At 45.2% G+C, this 15,136-nt stretch overlaps 1 long non-coding RNA gene across 3 annotated transcripts in view; it reads left to right on the top strand.

Moving 5' to 3' along the window:
• Positions 1–15,136, top strand: part of LOC121178196 — a 43,276-nt gene that overhangs the window by 10,621 nt on the left and 17,519 nt on the right. For all 3 annotated transcript variants that reach the window (XR_005893499.1, XR_005893498.1, XR_005893500.1), the window contains exon 3: positions 4,029–4,254. This is a non-coding gene — a long non-coding RNA (uncharacterized LOC121178196). The remainder of the gene's footprint in view (positions 1–4,028; positions 4,255–15,136) is intronic.

Below are 15,136 nucleotides of genomic sequence, written 5' to 3'. Positions count from 1 at the left end.
TCCTCCCACCTCAGCAACCTTGGCGCCTAGGAGCAATTTAAGGGGAAGAAGGAGACAGAGACCACAATGGACAACACAAAAGTCAATTGAACAATATTACTTGAAGTTACACTGGTGCCCTGGACAAAGCATCAGCCATCACATTATCTTTTCCCTTAATGTGACGAATATCTAAATTATAAGGCTGCAAAAACAGGGCCCATCGCATGAGCCTTTGGTTTGGATTCTGTAAGGAGTTTAAAAATGTCAGTGGGTTGTGATCTGTAAATACAGTAAGGGGCATTCCAGAATCTAAATATACATGAAAATGCTGAAGAGCCAGAATTAATGCCAGAGCCTCTTTCTCTACCACTGAGTAGTTTACCTGGTAGGAGTTAAACTTCTTAGAAAAGAAGCTAACTGGATGGTCGATACCTTGGTCATCAGTTTGCAAAAGAACGGCCCCAGCCCCAATATGGCTGGCATCTACATGCAGTTTGAAAGCGTGATCCATCTTGGGAGCTAAAAGAACTGGAGCAGAACACAGCAGACTTTTCACATGGCAAAAGGCTTGCTGACACTGCTGAGACCAAACAAATTTAGCTTTGGCCTTCAACAGGTCAGTGAGAGGGGCCACAACAGAGGAAAAGTTACGGCAAAAGCCACGGTAGTAACCAACAAGGCCCAAGAACCTCATGAGCTCCTTTTTTGTTGTAGGTACAGGGAATGCCTTAATAGCTACCACTTTAGCAGTCACTGGCCGCACAAGTCCTTGACCCACCACCTTGCCCAGATATGTTACTGTAGCTTTGGCAAACTCACATTTCGCTAGGTTAATGGTCAAATTTCCCTGAGCCAAACGTTCAAACAAGGCATGAATACGAGTAACATGCTCTTCCCAAGTGTCACTGTATACCACAACATCGTCCAAGTACACAGCACAACCAGTAAGCCCACTAACAACTAAATTCATTAATCTTTGAAAGGTGGCAGGAGCATTACGCAAACCAAAACCCATGACTGTGTAGGAATACAACCCTGATGGAGTAATGAAGGCAGAGATTTCCTGTGCTCTAGGTGTTAAGGGGACCTGCCAGTAGCCTTTGAGTAGATCAAATTTACTCCCCCCAGCCAATGACTGTCAACATGGCCCACTAATTTCCACAACTGTCTTCCAACGACAGAAAACAGCACCAAAAACCCCCTGACCAACTATTGACTCAAAAACAAACAAATCAAATTAACAAAACCCTTCAAATACAGGCAACTGAGCTCAAATTTAACCAATAACTAACCTACAACAAACATGAGGCCTCCCCAAACTAACACTCAGCTACAATCAACCACTCAAAGTTCTAATGTGAGACAATACCAACCTCTAACTCACTCTAGGCCACCCCAAAACCTTACTAGTGAAGTTAGAGAAGACACCAGTAATACAAGCTGAGAAACAAAGCATACCAAGCTTAAATCCACACTGCCAAACTTACCAAACAAATCCCGGACGAGCCCCCATTTTGTCACAACTGGCTCACAAAAGTGACAAAGTGGGGAGGCCACACACAATCTCAACAATTCACCATTTTTATTTAGGAAGAATAGGTAGTTGATACCAACAGTTAGCAGGCCAGCCATGTCCAGGACAAATGCCCAGTCATGGCTGCAGCAAACAACAGAGCACAACTGCTGTCTAAAAGGCCAGGAGGAGAGAGAGCGAGGCAAGCCTGCTGGGCCCTTATAAGCCTTCTCCAATCTTGCCAACTCAGGTGTGCTGCATGAGTGCAAGTTCAGCTCCGCCCAGCAATCACCTGCACACACACAGCAAAAGAGAACAGCAGCAACACAGCTCCCTGAAAGGCCAACACAGGGCCGTAACAGTGTGCATCCTTATGCACGCCAAATGTCGTGCATAAATGTCTGAACCCCTCCAGTGAAACTCTCTCACGTCTGTCAGGGTCTTTGGGATTGACCATTTGCATGCACTTCATATTTACTGTTGGTAGGTGGTTCATTCAGCGCATAGATGCCAGGCAGTGTTTTACACAGCTATCATCCCAGCCATGCATACCTCCCTCTATGCTTTCCATGCTCGCCGCCCTCCATGCATTATTCACAGCTAAATTAAAATACCGGGCCGAGAGTGAGAGTTGCATGTTAAGGCAGCTGAGTCGGGGAGGTGCCGTCACAACAGCTGAAAGTGTCTGTCACAGAGTTATAACTTTTTTTTTTTTTTTTTTCCCATAGTTCCCCGGCAGTGCAGCTGCCTAAATGAGAGGGATTAAGTTAACTCCCTGCTTAGAGGAAGAGCAGGCCCTGGATTAGGGCACTGGGCATGGACACAGAGAGCATTCAAGCAAGAGCCACAGCTTTTTAAAAAAGAGACATGGGGGAGAGAGGAGGCAGCGGTGCACAGCCCTCACGGGGACCGGCGGCCGAGTCGCTTGAACAAATACATTGACAAGTGTAACGCCGCGCCCGCAACATGGAAAAGTGTGTCGGAGCAAAGAGGGAGAACACTGGCGGACACGCCGACAATCACAAATGTTTTTTTTTTCTTTCCATCTCCCACCCTCACCCCACTCCCACCCCTCAGCGTCCTTCTGTCATAACCTCACACACTGTTTCTCTGAGACATATAAGAATTGTCCTCTCTCCCCTAGAGCTTGGCAATAATGGATGATATTGAAACTAATATTCCAATATTTGTAACATTTACCCTATTATGATGTAGGGGGCTTTGTTTGTGGAGAATCACAGTGTTGTGCTTTTGTTAGGTAAGGTGATCAGACCCCATTATGGCTCATCAGACAAGGATATGGACTTAAAGTTTGAAAATCAGAGGCATCCTACAGGGCCCGAGTAACTGCAAGACAAACATACTGAAATACATGAATATATATGAAGTAAATCACAATACGGCAAAATCACAAATGAATCAGATTAACGTTTGGCACTTTGATTCATTTCAGTTCAGTAGCAGAATGGTTAAGGTACATAGCCACAACGTCCCCCGAGACCGGTGCATGTTACACCTCCATCTCCATCCCCCTGTGTCCTGTCTTTCTCTGTATGTTGCTGTTCAACAAATAGTCCAGGGCCTATACTGAGAAAAAGACTGTGCAAGAAATTAGACAAGTAGTTTGTATTGGTCTGATAAATCCTTAATGGAGGTGTAAAATAATTTATGCTTCAGTTTTCTCATGTAGAAATGATCTCTTCCTCCGTCTCCTTCACTGGTTTCATGTTGTTTGATCATTTCTTCCCCTCATACAGTAATATTCAGAGGTAAATGTGTGCACACCGTGTTTTCCGAGCTCTTAGCTGGGAGAGGGAAGAAAAAAAAAAAAAACCTGGGAAGGAGTGGAGATGAGAACAGGTGGTGAAACAGTGTGAGAAACACGAGGGAGAAAAACAACAGACACCTGCTCATGAAACCCAACCTGGTTCCTCCATCACATTCCAGCAGAGTTCAGCTGACTGAGCTGCTCAGACAGCGGCTGGCGAGGATACACTCAATCTCCTACACTAAATTATGCTGCCGACAGTGTGACCGTGTGAGTGAAATGGCTTTTATATGGCAGATATATTTGTAGACTTTTGAAGGCAGACACAACTGATGTTATAACAGTGGCTGTTTTTTAAGCTGTATTACCCAAATGCTCTCGAAGTTGCTTTTAGACGATCATCACAGACTAACTTTGAGCTCGAGGCCCTTTACAAAGAAGCATGTTGACTGAATTTTCGGGATAATTTTGTGGATAATGTGGCTGATAATAATACACATACACATCTATACACAATAAGGTTACTGAAATCGTGCTGACCTCCTAGACGAAACACAACCACACAGGCATTTAAAATGCATTTAGCATGAAGCCTGTATCACAAGGCTCAGCCTGAAGTGGACGTGCATGATTTTGGTGTCACTCTCCCAGAAAAAAACCTGGCGTGTTGTTTTAGCATCAGTGGGATCAACCTGCATATGTGAGTCAATAATTAACGGCCCCTCATATCCTCTGTCTTCTTCCCTGTCTTTTTCCTCGCTGCAGGGGGAGAAGAACCAGGCCTCAGTCACGTCGGCTCTGTGACATCGAAGCGACCGTGACACCGCGGCAAACCGGTGGTGACGGATGCCTTTTTGTCTTGTGCAGTCAGGGCGGATCGTCTGGCCGGTGGACGACCGTAATTGCGCCGACAGGTGACACATCTGTGGAAACCAGAAGATGACTGTTTAGATCATGTGACCTGCGCCTCGCCTTGCCTCTGCCAAGTACGGTAAGTGTGTGAACAGTTTCACTGTGACATTCGATGATGTGGGAAACAGAATGCTCTCCTTAAATTGATAATAAGCCGTAGTTTATGCTGGAATGATGCAGGTTTCAGGCACGTTAAGTAATAACTACTAAACAAATTACTTAAAAAATGAAGGAAATTATTGTTTCCTACAATTGTCATGTAGAATGTAGAAAACACCATGGCATATAAGGCCGCCTGTACAAAAAAAATCAGGATAATTCATTGTGAAATCCATCGTAATATGTGAGCAAATAGGGTTTGTGTTTCCTTGATTTAAGACCACATTACCCAGCAGCCCTGCTGCTCCCTTTCCCCTCTCCGCTTTCAGGTGGAGTCAGTGCATGTAGAAACAGAGGAAGTGGACTCAGAGTTCATTATTGTTGTTATTTGAACACTTGACATATATTTTTCTATGATCTGGACATAAGTCTTTTGTCTTCACACGTGCGCTCAAGCAAGGTCTGACCTCTGAGAAGAATTTCCCTTATAGTGATCAATGGAGTGTCACATTTTAATATGTGGATTCAACCTTGATTCAGTGCAACCTAATTATGACCTGTTCCCCTTGAATTACTCTTTGAACCTTGCCAGCGGGGCGGTGGTGTGAAGTGCGCTGTTGGAAGCAGATATTTGTATTTTTCTTGACAAACTTCAGAGAAACTTTGTAGATCTCTTCGTCATCTGTGGCCCAATTAGCAAACAAATTTCCCTGCAAACAGTGAAAGCAAAAAAAAATATATTTTCTTGTAGGTGGATCATTAGCTGGAAATAAATGAAAATCCCCCTCAGTGCTGTGTCCTCACACTCCGGCTGTTTCAAAGAGCAGCGGCTTGTTTTGGGCTGTCAAATCCCCTCGTCGTTTATTAGTCGGGGCGTCCTCGACGGGCACCGCGGAACCGAATCCCAAATCTTTGCCCCAGCTTCTCTTCTCAAACACATCTGAGCCAGCGAAGCTTGCGATGGCCCTCTTCTCCTCTAACCAGAGCGAAAGGCCCACGGGCCGAAGAACGAGATGCAGCTCGGGTTGAGCCCAGGGGAGGCGGGATCCGGTCCTATTTGTCAGAGCTTTCCATCGTCACTTTTCATCGACGGGCAGGCACGAGGAGGGAGGCGACGGGGGGGCTCTAATGTACTCGCGCTGTGTTCTTCCCCGCATGAGTGTTTTCTGTTTGGTTGCTGTCACTGAGAAAAGACACATAAGTACCCGCTCTGGATCTTCTCACACACACTTTCTCTCTCGAACACACACACTCTGCAGACGGAGCGATGTGCTCTCCAGGGCTGAGAATTCTCCCCTCTTTGTCTTTATCTGCTGGTAAATGTTGACAGGCCACTGAACCTTGATGTCGGACTGTGACAGGCTTAGCTGTTTGTAAAGTGTTGGGGTGAGAAAAGAGGAAAACAAAGGGGCCTCTGGTGTGGTGGTTAGCCATCATGGCTGCTCAGCTCGCACTGAAAGGACCTCCAAAGCCACCCCGGCTCCACCGCGGAGGCAAGCGCTCGGCTGCGCCCGGGTCGGCCGGCTCGCAGACCATTAGGGAAATGGCTGAAGGGTTCTCGTGTTGCAAACCCGGCTGCACCGTTCAAATTAATGAGGGGATTGTCAGCATATCAGAGTTGATGGGTGTGACGAGCGAGGCCCCAGTACGGATCCTGAAAACAAGAACGCTCAGGACAAAATTGACTTCAGTGAAAAGCTAAAGTGACTGTTGTGTTTGGCCTAGTTTGTGCTGTAGTTGTCAAGTTAAGTTTTCAGTTTTGGATGGAGAGGAATGCAGCTTTTATAATCACATTTTACCAGCAGTTTTATACGGAGATGAAGAGTCTTTGTTTAGGTCTCTGGTAGAACATCTCAAGTCTGGACATTAACGTTCTGTGTGCCAGAAGTCACGGAGAAATTTGAAAAGCTAAATCTAGAAACAGGCTCGTGATAGGAAGGGATTGAATTTTATGGTAAATAATTATTATGCATTTCTTGTGAAATGTGAGGTTACACCTGATGTACGTTTTGCTATCTGCCCGTTAGGGTCCAGTTAGACTGACTGTACACATTAACAACTGTGTGAACACATCTGTGTATCCACCTCGTCCACATCTGTGTTGCTTTCAAGTACATTTGGCCCTGAATACCACATTTCGACTTCGGCATGTGACCAACTAAAGAAAAACTTACCAAAAACTAATATTTTAAGAGGTAAATATGAAAATATCTGTGTGTGTATGTGGCCAAGAATAGTCAGTGGTCTAGTGGATGTCGAAATTTGGGCTTTGGATCCACAGGAGCTAAATGTGTGTTTTTGGTTTTTGGCAATTCAACACGAAATGTGTGTGAGAGACTCTGGATCTCATGACGTTTTTTCTTTTTAAAGCCACCAGCTGCAGTTCAGTTCACAGGCGCTCACCCCTCCTTGTTTGCTATGCTTCCCCTGCCTTTTTTTTTTTATTCTCTCTCTCGACTTCCTGCGGGAGCCGCGTTTCCCTCAACAAGGCGACGCGGGTCACGTCTGAACGACCAGCCAATGTGACAGTTCATAAAGACACAAAGGTGAGGAGAGACAATGAGGTGCGGCGCTCGCGGGGTCTCGACCCACCGGGGCACCGAGCTTTGACGGTGACAGCGTCTTCCGTCGAGGATGTCGCCCTGACACATCAGGAGGAACAATGGAGGCCGGGCTGGGAGGATGTAACTAAGCAAATTAAATCAGAGTCATCGAGGTTACGTTGAATGAAGATGAAAATGTGTCACACACCTCTGTATTGTAGCTCTGCGGCAGTAACACGGCCTAGAGGGACTGAAGAGAGAAAATTGGATTTCATCTGCCGCTGTTTCACTGAAGGAAAAGTTAAATGTGTCCTGGGTGTCCATCCCTGCCAACGTGACCACGAGTAAAAGACTTCCTGTCTGACCTTTTAGCTAAAATGCACAGATACAAAGTCTCCAATAATCAGAAGAGTAAAATTATACAGTCTTTAAGTATGGCCAGGATATGAGTGAATTGTTTCTCTTAGTTGGAGCAGGACAGGGGGTTGCTCTGAGCGTCCAGGGTGAAGTAGCGAGGGACCCAGGACTGCTCCTCTGGGCCATAAACCTCCCAGTCTGCCAGATACTGAAGGCTTCTGCTAGGGTGATGCATATCCAGGAGCCTCCGGACGGTGAATGCACGATGGTCATCCACAAGCCGGGTGGGAGGAGAGGGATCGGAATGTGAGAATGTGCGACCAGGGATGACCCCGGAGTAGGAAGAAGACAGAGAAGGTCAGCTGGAGGTCCATGACAGGTCTTTCCACATGCACAGTTTGTGTAGAAGGATATGAAGTCCCGAGGAATCCTTTGTCTCTATTGTAGGTCAATAGATGTGTCTCTTTAAGAGAATCAGGGTGTGACTGGTTCCAGGGTGACAGACAAAACATGACTTATCTGGCACTATAGCTCCCGCAGTGAGCAAATTCAGAAGCAAGCATCATCCTATGTCGTGTCAATCAGAGAATTTACTGTCTGAGGAAGTGGCAGTGTGCAGAAGGATGCAGAGAAGTTGAAACGGCTGAACTTTCTTATTTACATTTTCACCTGTTGTTGGCAAAAGCTTCCCTTCATCAGACAAAACGGTTAGTTTAAGGTTTCAGTTAACATCAGTGAAAACATCAGTCCCGGTAGGAAATGTGTTGTCATGCGTCTGTTTTGAAATCCCACTGATTAGAGACAGTTAAATGTACTGTAATGACCCCTGGCACTGTTTGATCTAAACTCAGCTCACATGGAAAAACATCCAGGTCTTTAGATAGCTTTCACACCGCTGATTAAACTACAGCTGAGCTCATCGTTTCTCCTCCACATCCTGAAGGAAACTCTTTTCTCCACACGTTTCCAGGCCAGTCCACTTGTTTTTCATTTTTTTCCCCCTCCTTTTTCTTTCTCTGTCTCTCTCTCTCTCTGTCTCTCTCTCTCTCTCTCTCTCTCTCTCTCTCTCTCTCTCCATCTCAGGGAATTCTCTTCACTTTAATTGTTTGACAGTCTTTTCCTGCCTTTATGCCACGGCCGCAGAAGGTGCCGAGGATTTTTTCCTCCCTTTTTTTTTGAGGCATTAATAACATTCCGCTCGACTGATTCCCCAGGGCACAACCTCATTATGGCTTATAGGCAGAAAAAATAAACTGTCTGTAGCGCCTGGCAGCTTTTTTCCCCTCCTTTTCTCAGAGAAATGAGGAGTTGGTGTAAAGTGCCTGCTTATAAACCACTCTTCTTGTTGCTAACTAAAACACATGTCCAGGATTTTATCTGTTTCTGTGACAGGAAGTGGCTGGCTGCTGAGAGGCGGCTGCTGTTGACGGCAGTCTGCACTGGGTGGCAGCACTGTGGGTGAGATTAGAGCGGAGATGGGCTCAGGGTTGATTTCAGTGCAGACACATGAGAAGCAGCATGTAAAATAGGGAAGCTCCTTATTTTGAGTTGGCGGTTACACCTCTTTGTAATGAATGGTATTTTGCAGTATCATCCAATGTAAAGTGTGACTAAAGTCTCTGATGTGAAAGTCATATTTTAGCAGCTGATAGGAAAGTTTGTGTGAAGCACAGACAGTAGATGGATGCAGTGAAGTTGTAATCACCAAAAAACCACTGAAAAAACAAATGCTGTGGTGCTGTGTGGAAGAGCACTGCAAAAAAATCTATAAAATATCAACAGTGTTCAAATCTGTGAACAGTAAAATGCACACTTTGGATCTGAAAAAATAGCAAGGTGCTGCAGCAGCACATTGAGGAGGCGTTCAGGATCTGCTGTTTTACAACCTGTAGTCACTTATCTGTGTTTGCAGTAGATAATTAAGAAAACCTCATTGTAAACCTCATTGTAAGGCTCAAACTAATTGAATTGAATAGTCTATAAAATGTAAGGATATAAGACATCTCAGCTCATGTACACAAGTGATGAATACACACAGGGATGGAAAGGTACAGGGTGGTATCATCAGATCCTCAGATAGTTCCACTTTAAGTCCAATCGAGCTCTGTTATTGTTATGATCAGCCACTGTAGTGACTCTTTTGCGTGGACTCTTGATTTCTTTGGCTCTGTGTAGTGGTACGTTCCTTGTGTTTGTTCCTGCAGCTGCTCCTGCGTACGCTTCCCTGTGTTCGGTTGCTCGTGTTTTGCTGGATTTACCTCTTTTGCTGTTTTGGTTCAAGTAGGACTTGTTAGTTGCCTTGAAGTTTCTGTTTCTGAGTTTTCTAAGAGTTCGTGGTCTTATGTTTATCCACAGGTGGATGTTTGTGGATACCTCTGAGCTTTGTTTCCTGGCTAAGGCAAGGATGAATTTTCAGTCTTTGGAAATATGTAGCTCCTGAAGTTAAAAACCACACCGTTTCTCTTATAAGTATAGAGCAGGTATTGTCTCCCAAGTAAGTGTTAAATAGGACTAATACATAAATTATCCCAAAGTTTAAAAAAAAAAAGGGCATTTTATCTCAACTTGTCTCAGATGTGAAGTGGGTCTTGAGTTTTAAAAGCATCAAATCATGTGAGGGCAGGCAAAGCACATCAGTATTTTCATCTCACGCAGTTTATTCAAACTGGAAGCCGGCCAGTCCTCTGCTGCTGGACACACAGCAGACTCGGGGTCAAGTGCCTTGCCTAAGGGCAGCCGGGCAGCGGTAGGTTGAGTCAGAGAGTACGTCCTCATTGACAGAGAGGAAGATTTAACACTAGAAAGGCCAAACTTGTGGTCGATTGACAGCCGCTCTGAATTTTACAAGTGAAATATTTCAACTTTGAAAACTTCACCTCTGTGACTTTGTGGAGAACCGGCCGCCATCTGCTGACCTTCACCGTGACCTTGTGTTTATGGACCGTCTTCCTCATAAACTCAACAAGGAGATTTTATTGTTTATTTGTTTATTTATTTATTTAAATCGGAAAACTCCGTGCAAAGGAAACTAGGTTTTTTCTTTCTTTCTTTCTTTCTTTCTTTTTAAAGTTATTACAAGTTGATGTTTCAGAGGCCGTTTTGAAATTTCCAGTGATCCTTTGCCGGGACCTCGTAGAAGAACACAGAATTAATGAGCAGCAGATGTAGTGTTTTATTAAACCAAACTTTCACAGTGATAGCATTCAAATATAGACTATAGCAAGCCCCGGTTTTTCTTTTTTTTTAGTTGACATTTTGATTGGAATTACTTGATGTTTGTCTTAAATAGTACATGAACAAGAGGCAGCTCTACTCACAGGCTTTCCCACATCGTACTGTAGCAGCATGGCCTAAATAAAGTGAGCTGATTTCAACAGAAATGACGGTTTTCTCAACAGTGACTCTCTGAGAGTAAAATAAAGGCACTAAATCCCACAGCAAAGGCCGCTGGTAACCGTTATCTGTACTGGCACGTTGTCTTATCTTATAAGTAAATGGATCAGGAGACGAGATGTGTGGAGATCTGTGTGATTCAGCTCAGGTGAAGAGGACCGATCAATCCCATTTGCTTTGAAGTAAACAGTAAAGTAGTCTGGTTTGGTTCGTCATTGTGTGCAAATAAAAGCTCTGCAGGATGATACTGTTGCTCAGTATCAGTCAAATGTGGCCTAATAGTTCATAGAAAAGGTCACAAAAGAGGTAGAATCTAGATTCACACCTCTAAAAAATGAATCTGAGTGCTTTTTCTATTACTTTCCTTCGGTTTCATCCACGCTGCCGCGCGAACACAAAATGACTGATGTATTGAAAGGCACAGAAGTCTGAAGTTTACAAACCCTCTCTCCTCCTCCTGTTTGACAGCAGCAGCCATAGCTTGTCGCTGCCTGAATGCGCACAGTGATTGAATGTTCAGTATGAAGCAGGTTTATCATATATACGGTGTATGCTTTGTGAGTCACGCGCAGTCTTTTTGCTGTCCAGTCTCTTTGTACTGTCACGGTTTTTGTCGTCAGAGTCTCTGCTTCTTCTTCTTCACGGAGACAAACTCCTCTGCGCTTAATGTAGATTCTGTTTCTAAAAGCTTTTCTTGCACTCAATTTATATTCATTCAGTTAAATTAAGGGTTTGGTTTGTTGGAGAGGAGTTAAGCGTCAATAAGACTTCAATCAAGCAGCATGAATTTCAGGGAGGATCCAGGCAAGGTCTGCATCAAATCCCACTAATGTGCCTCCCACACAGATTTGAACGTTACTGTTATTGAGTGAAGGGTTGTAATTAAAGGCAGGTTCACATCGATGAATGTGGGTTATTTAGCTCAAAAGATAATTTCTGGTGATGCTTTACATAATCCTTAAAATATACAAGGAAGGCCTGCTCCTGAGGAAAAAATATAAATTAATGGAAAAGCTAATGGACATGTTGATGGCATTTCGGTAAACCTAATAAGAATTGATTCTCGGTTGTGAGAACATTTTCATTCCTCAAACCTCCCCCGTGCTTTACATGTGTAATGAACCTGCCTGAGCATTGATCAAAAACAAAAATTGGAGGAGTAAATCTGCTTAAAAAGCCCGTCTCTCCCCCTCGTCTGCCTGGGCTTTGTCCTGGCAGCGAGCTGGCCAGCACTTACCGAGGTGCTATATGTCTCTTAAATGACTAAATTGCCTTCTGGCCCCCGTGCTTTTTTCCCCCCGCGACGGTTTGCGGGCATTAGTCGAAAGTTTTTCCCGCAAATATTTAATCCTCGCCGTGACTGACAATGTTGTCAGACCTCCGGACGGGTTTTACGCCGTTATTACAAGCGCTCCTCCGTCCGTGGCACTTTGGATTATTCAAGATTATGTTGTAATCCCTTTAATCCTCATTGCATTAAGATTTCAGTCAAAATACGGCAACAGTAAAGTAGCACTCTGAAGCAATGAGGTCTTAAGCAGACGTCACGATCGGGCAGCTGCCTTCATTTCCTCCCTGTTTCTCTGTATTTATTCTCCAGTCTCTCTACATTGTCAATAAGCTGAGCAACAGATATGTATTTGCTTTTCACAAGCGACAATGATTTATTCCAGGCGGTGAAAGCCATCTCTAATCACTGTGGAGGAAAACACATATTTACCAGCTCGTGGAGTCAAGGCGAGGCAAAGACAAACCGAGGGCGGGGTGCGTTCGCGAGCACACCGAGCGTCCGAGCTTCCTCCAGCCCGCGTCAGGGAACTTTTCTGATGAAATATTTGTCTCCGGCGGTGCGTCCCGTGGTTACTGTTCAACCATTTCTCCCCCAACCGACGTTCTCCTGCTGCTCTATACAGCCCTTATCTCTCCTCGCTTGACTTCCCGCCATGCCAGAGAGCTTCCAGCAGACTCCTCTGCCTGCTTCTCGAAGCTACATGAATAAAACAACCTCCAACTTTAAAACTGTGGCTTGTTTTGCCGTGTGTCTATAGAAAACTAATCCACATCGTGCAGCTGCGTGGGTCTCGACAGGATGCAAATGTGGCCAGTTTTGGATTGAGCTGAAGCCACTTTGTTTACAAATGACAATAAAAGCATGTGGATCTGGATTTAATATTGGACACGACGCAACGCGAGACCTGATCAGATCGCTCCGAGATCAGAACGCTCCTTGGCATTTCAAATAAGTACCCAAAACACAAAGTTCTATCCAAAAATCTTCAGCACAGATCCACTTACTATCTTTTTCTTTCTCAGCAAATACAGAAAAAGCTCTGGAAATTGCATGGAAAGAGGAATTTGAGTCAAGATTTTGTTTTCAAAACAATTAAGCAAAGTCAAGAATTAGCTTTTTCCGATTGTAACAGGAGCATGTGCAGTAAAACAGGGTTAAATCATTGTACAGTCAGTGTTGAGGAAAATGTGACAGCGACAGCAGAATGTCTTCCAGTAAAAACTCCTCATTTGCAGATGAGTTTAATTTCGATTTTTCTAAATGAAAGTCTGAAGGTTTCGTGATACAGTGCACAGTGTGGTCATATGTCTTTCTCTCTGTCGGACCATTTGCTGCAAAGACTTTCTCAGTTTCTGATGTATGTAGGAAAAGATGAGTGCTGTTTTCTTGTTTTTTATCTGCACTGGCATGTCTTCACCGGTGTGAAGGCTATGATCGGGTCCAAGGGAGATTTCTAACAGCATCATCCTTAATGTGATCACTGACGCCCCACTGATCCTCACCAAGCATGAGAAGAAACCATTTTTTTGCCTGCTGGAGCTGTTCTGCGTTCCTCCTTCCTTTTGCTTGATCTGGCAGATACTTGACGATTGTGTTGCTTTGTTTCGGGGGGGGGGGGGGTGTGTAGGAACGCTTCGAGGTGAAAGGAGAAGCGGGTACCCGTCGGTGCCGCGGCTCTCGACTTCAAACCCTATAAGATCTCTAACGCGCCTCAGAGTCAAACTTCAAACTAGCAGCGAATCGTTGAGAGAAGACGAGCCAGGATGATCCTGAGTGGAGCCGATCTTGTTGTTGGTGCTACAGGCCAGCCGTGTCTCCTGCCTGTGTGTTCACGTCGGTGAGTTTGCATCGACACGATGCTGCGCCGAGGTTAGCGGGAGGGTCGGCAGCCTGCGGGCCCACAGCCGGGCGGCAAGCAGAATAGAATCAGAGCAACCTTGTCTCCTACAAAATGATTTTATGTAGCACTAATGTGCTTTCCCAAATGTGCTTATGGAGGAATCGTAATTGCAGCGTGGTTTACATGCGATGAAAAGTTTTGATCCAGGAGGTGTGATCTGATCCTGGCATAAAAAAAGGGGGAAAAAGAGCAATTGAATAGCATGATGGGATGTGTCGGATCCAGTTTTCATGGAGCTTGACCCATCCTGGAGCATAAAAGTCGGCCTCTGTTTTTTTTGTTGTTAAGCACTCAGTAACTCTCAGTCCAAGAGGGTGGTGTAAAACTAAATGGCCAGAGCACTTATTGGAAAAGTATCGGAAATAGTTTGGATTTTTTTCCCGTGGTTGTTTTGGGACAGTGGGCGTCACTTTTCGAAGCCTGCGTCCAACTTAACGGTATAGCACAGTCTCATCGTGTATGTGAAATGTATACTTTGGCAGCAGTTGTGTAGATGACACGAACACTGCAGGGCTGAGGGATTGGAGCCTCCCACACTGAAACCAGTGGCACTCTGGGAACTCTGAGGCACTTTAGTAGATGCCCCAAAGTTTGGTGAACTACCTCTTGTCTCTTGTTGCCTTTGCAAAGCAGACAGAACAGAGTGCATTGTCAGGATGTCTGACTGGCTCACTGTGCTGTGAGTGTGTGTGCAGTGGGTGAAAGTAGGTTACAGTTTGCTTTTAGGACATGTATCTAACCCCCTGACCCTGGCTTGGATCCCGCTCCCAGACCCCTTCAGCAGCAGCAAACGGTCGAGGCCTCCAGGACGCGGCTGCCGGTGTCAGAGTGCACGGGCAGCCCGGAGAAGCTTTCACATAGTGGCAACGCTCAAACAGCCGCCCGTTCCTCCCTCCTCCTCCTCCTCGTTCAACCACCACCCTACAGATGTTTATTTCTCCAGCTCGTCCCCAAACTCCATATTCCTAACGACCGTCATCAGCATCATCATCATCATCATCGTCGTCTCCGTTATGTCACAGCAGATGAGCGCCCAGTCTCCACTGTTTGAGGCTGAAACGGTTTGAGTTTCGTTGAGTCAGAGCTGCGGCGAAGCCTCGGACGCCCCTGACGTTTTGCCTTTGGATGACCCGTATCATGTTGACAAAGACAACAGCGGCGGTTGCACCTCACAGACACATAAGTCACGCTGAGAAATATCGCCACGATTACACTCGAGGGTTAAATTGACATGAAGGCGACGATGGAGCGCGTTTGTCCCCCATGTGTCCAACTGTATACAGTGGGAGCTTCCGTCTTGCTTCCATTTTGTGATGTGTTGTGTTAAATTCCTGCCAGAAAAGCTGCCGGTGTAGCGAGCTTATTTGAACTAGTTTTT

The sequence above is a fragment of the Toxotes jaculatrix genome, chromosome 24 (assembly GCF_017976425.1).
Source record: "Toxotes jaculatrix isolate fToxJac2 chromosome 24, fToxJac2.pri, whole genome shotgun sequence".
Taxonomy (NCBI): Eukaryota; Metazoa; Chordata; class Actinopteri; family Toxotidae; genus Toxotes; species Toxotes jaculatrix.
Note: the sequence above shows the minus strand (reverse complement) of the source record. Positions and strands in the feature narration are given on the sequence as shown.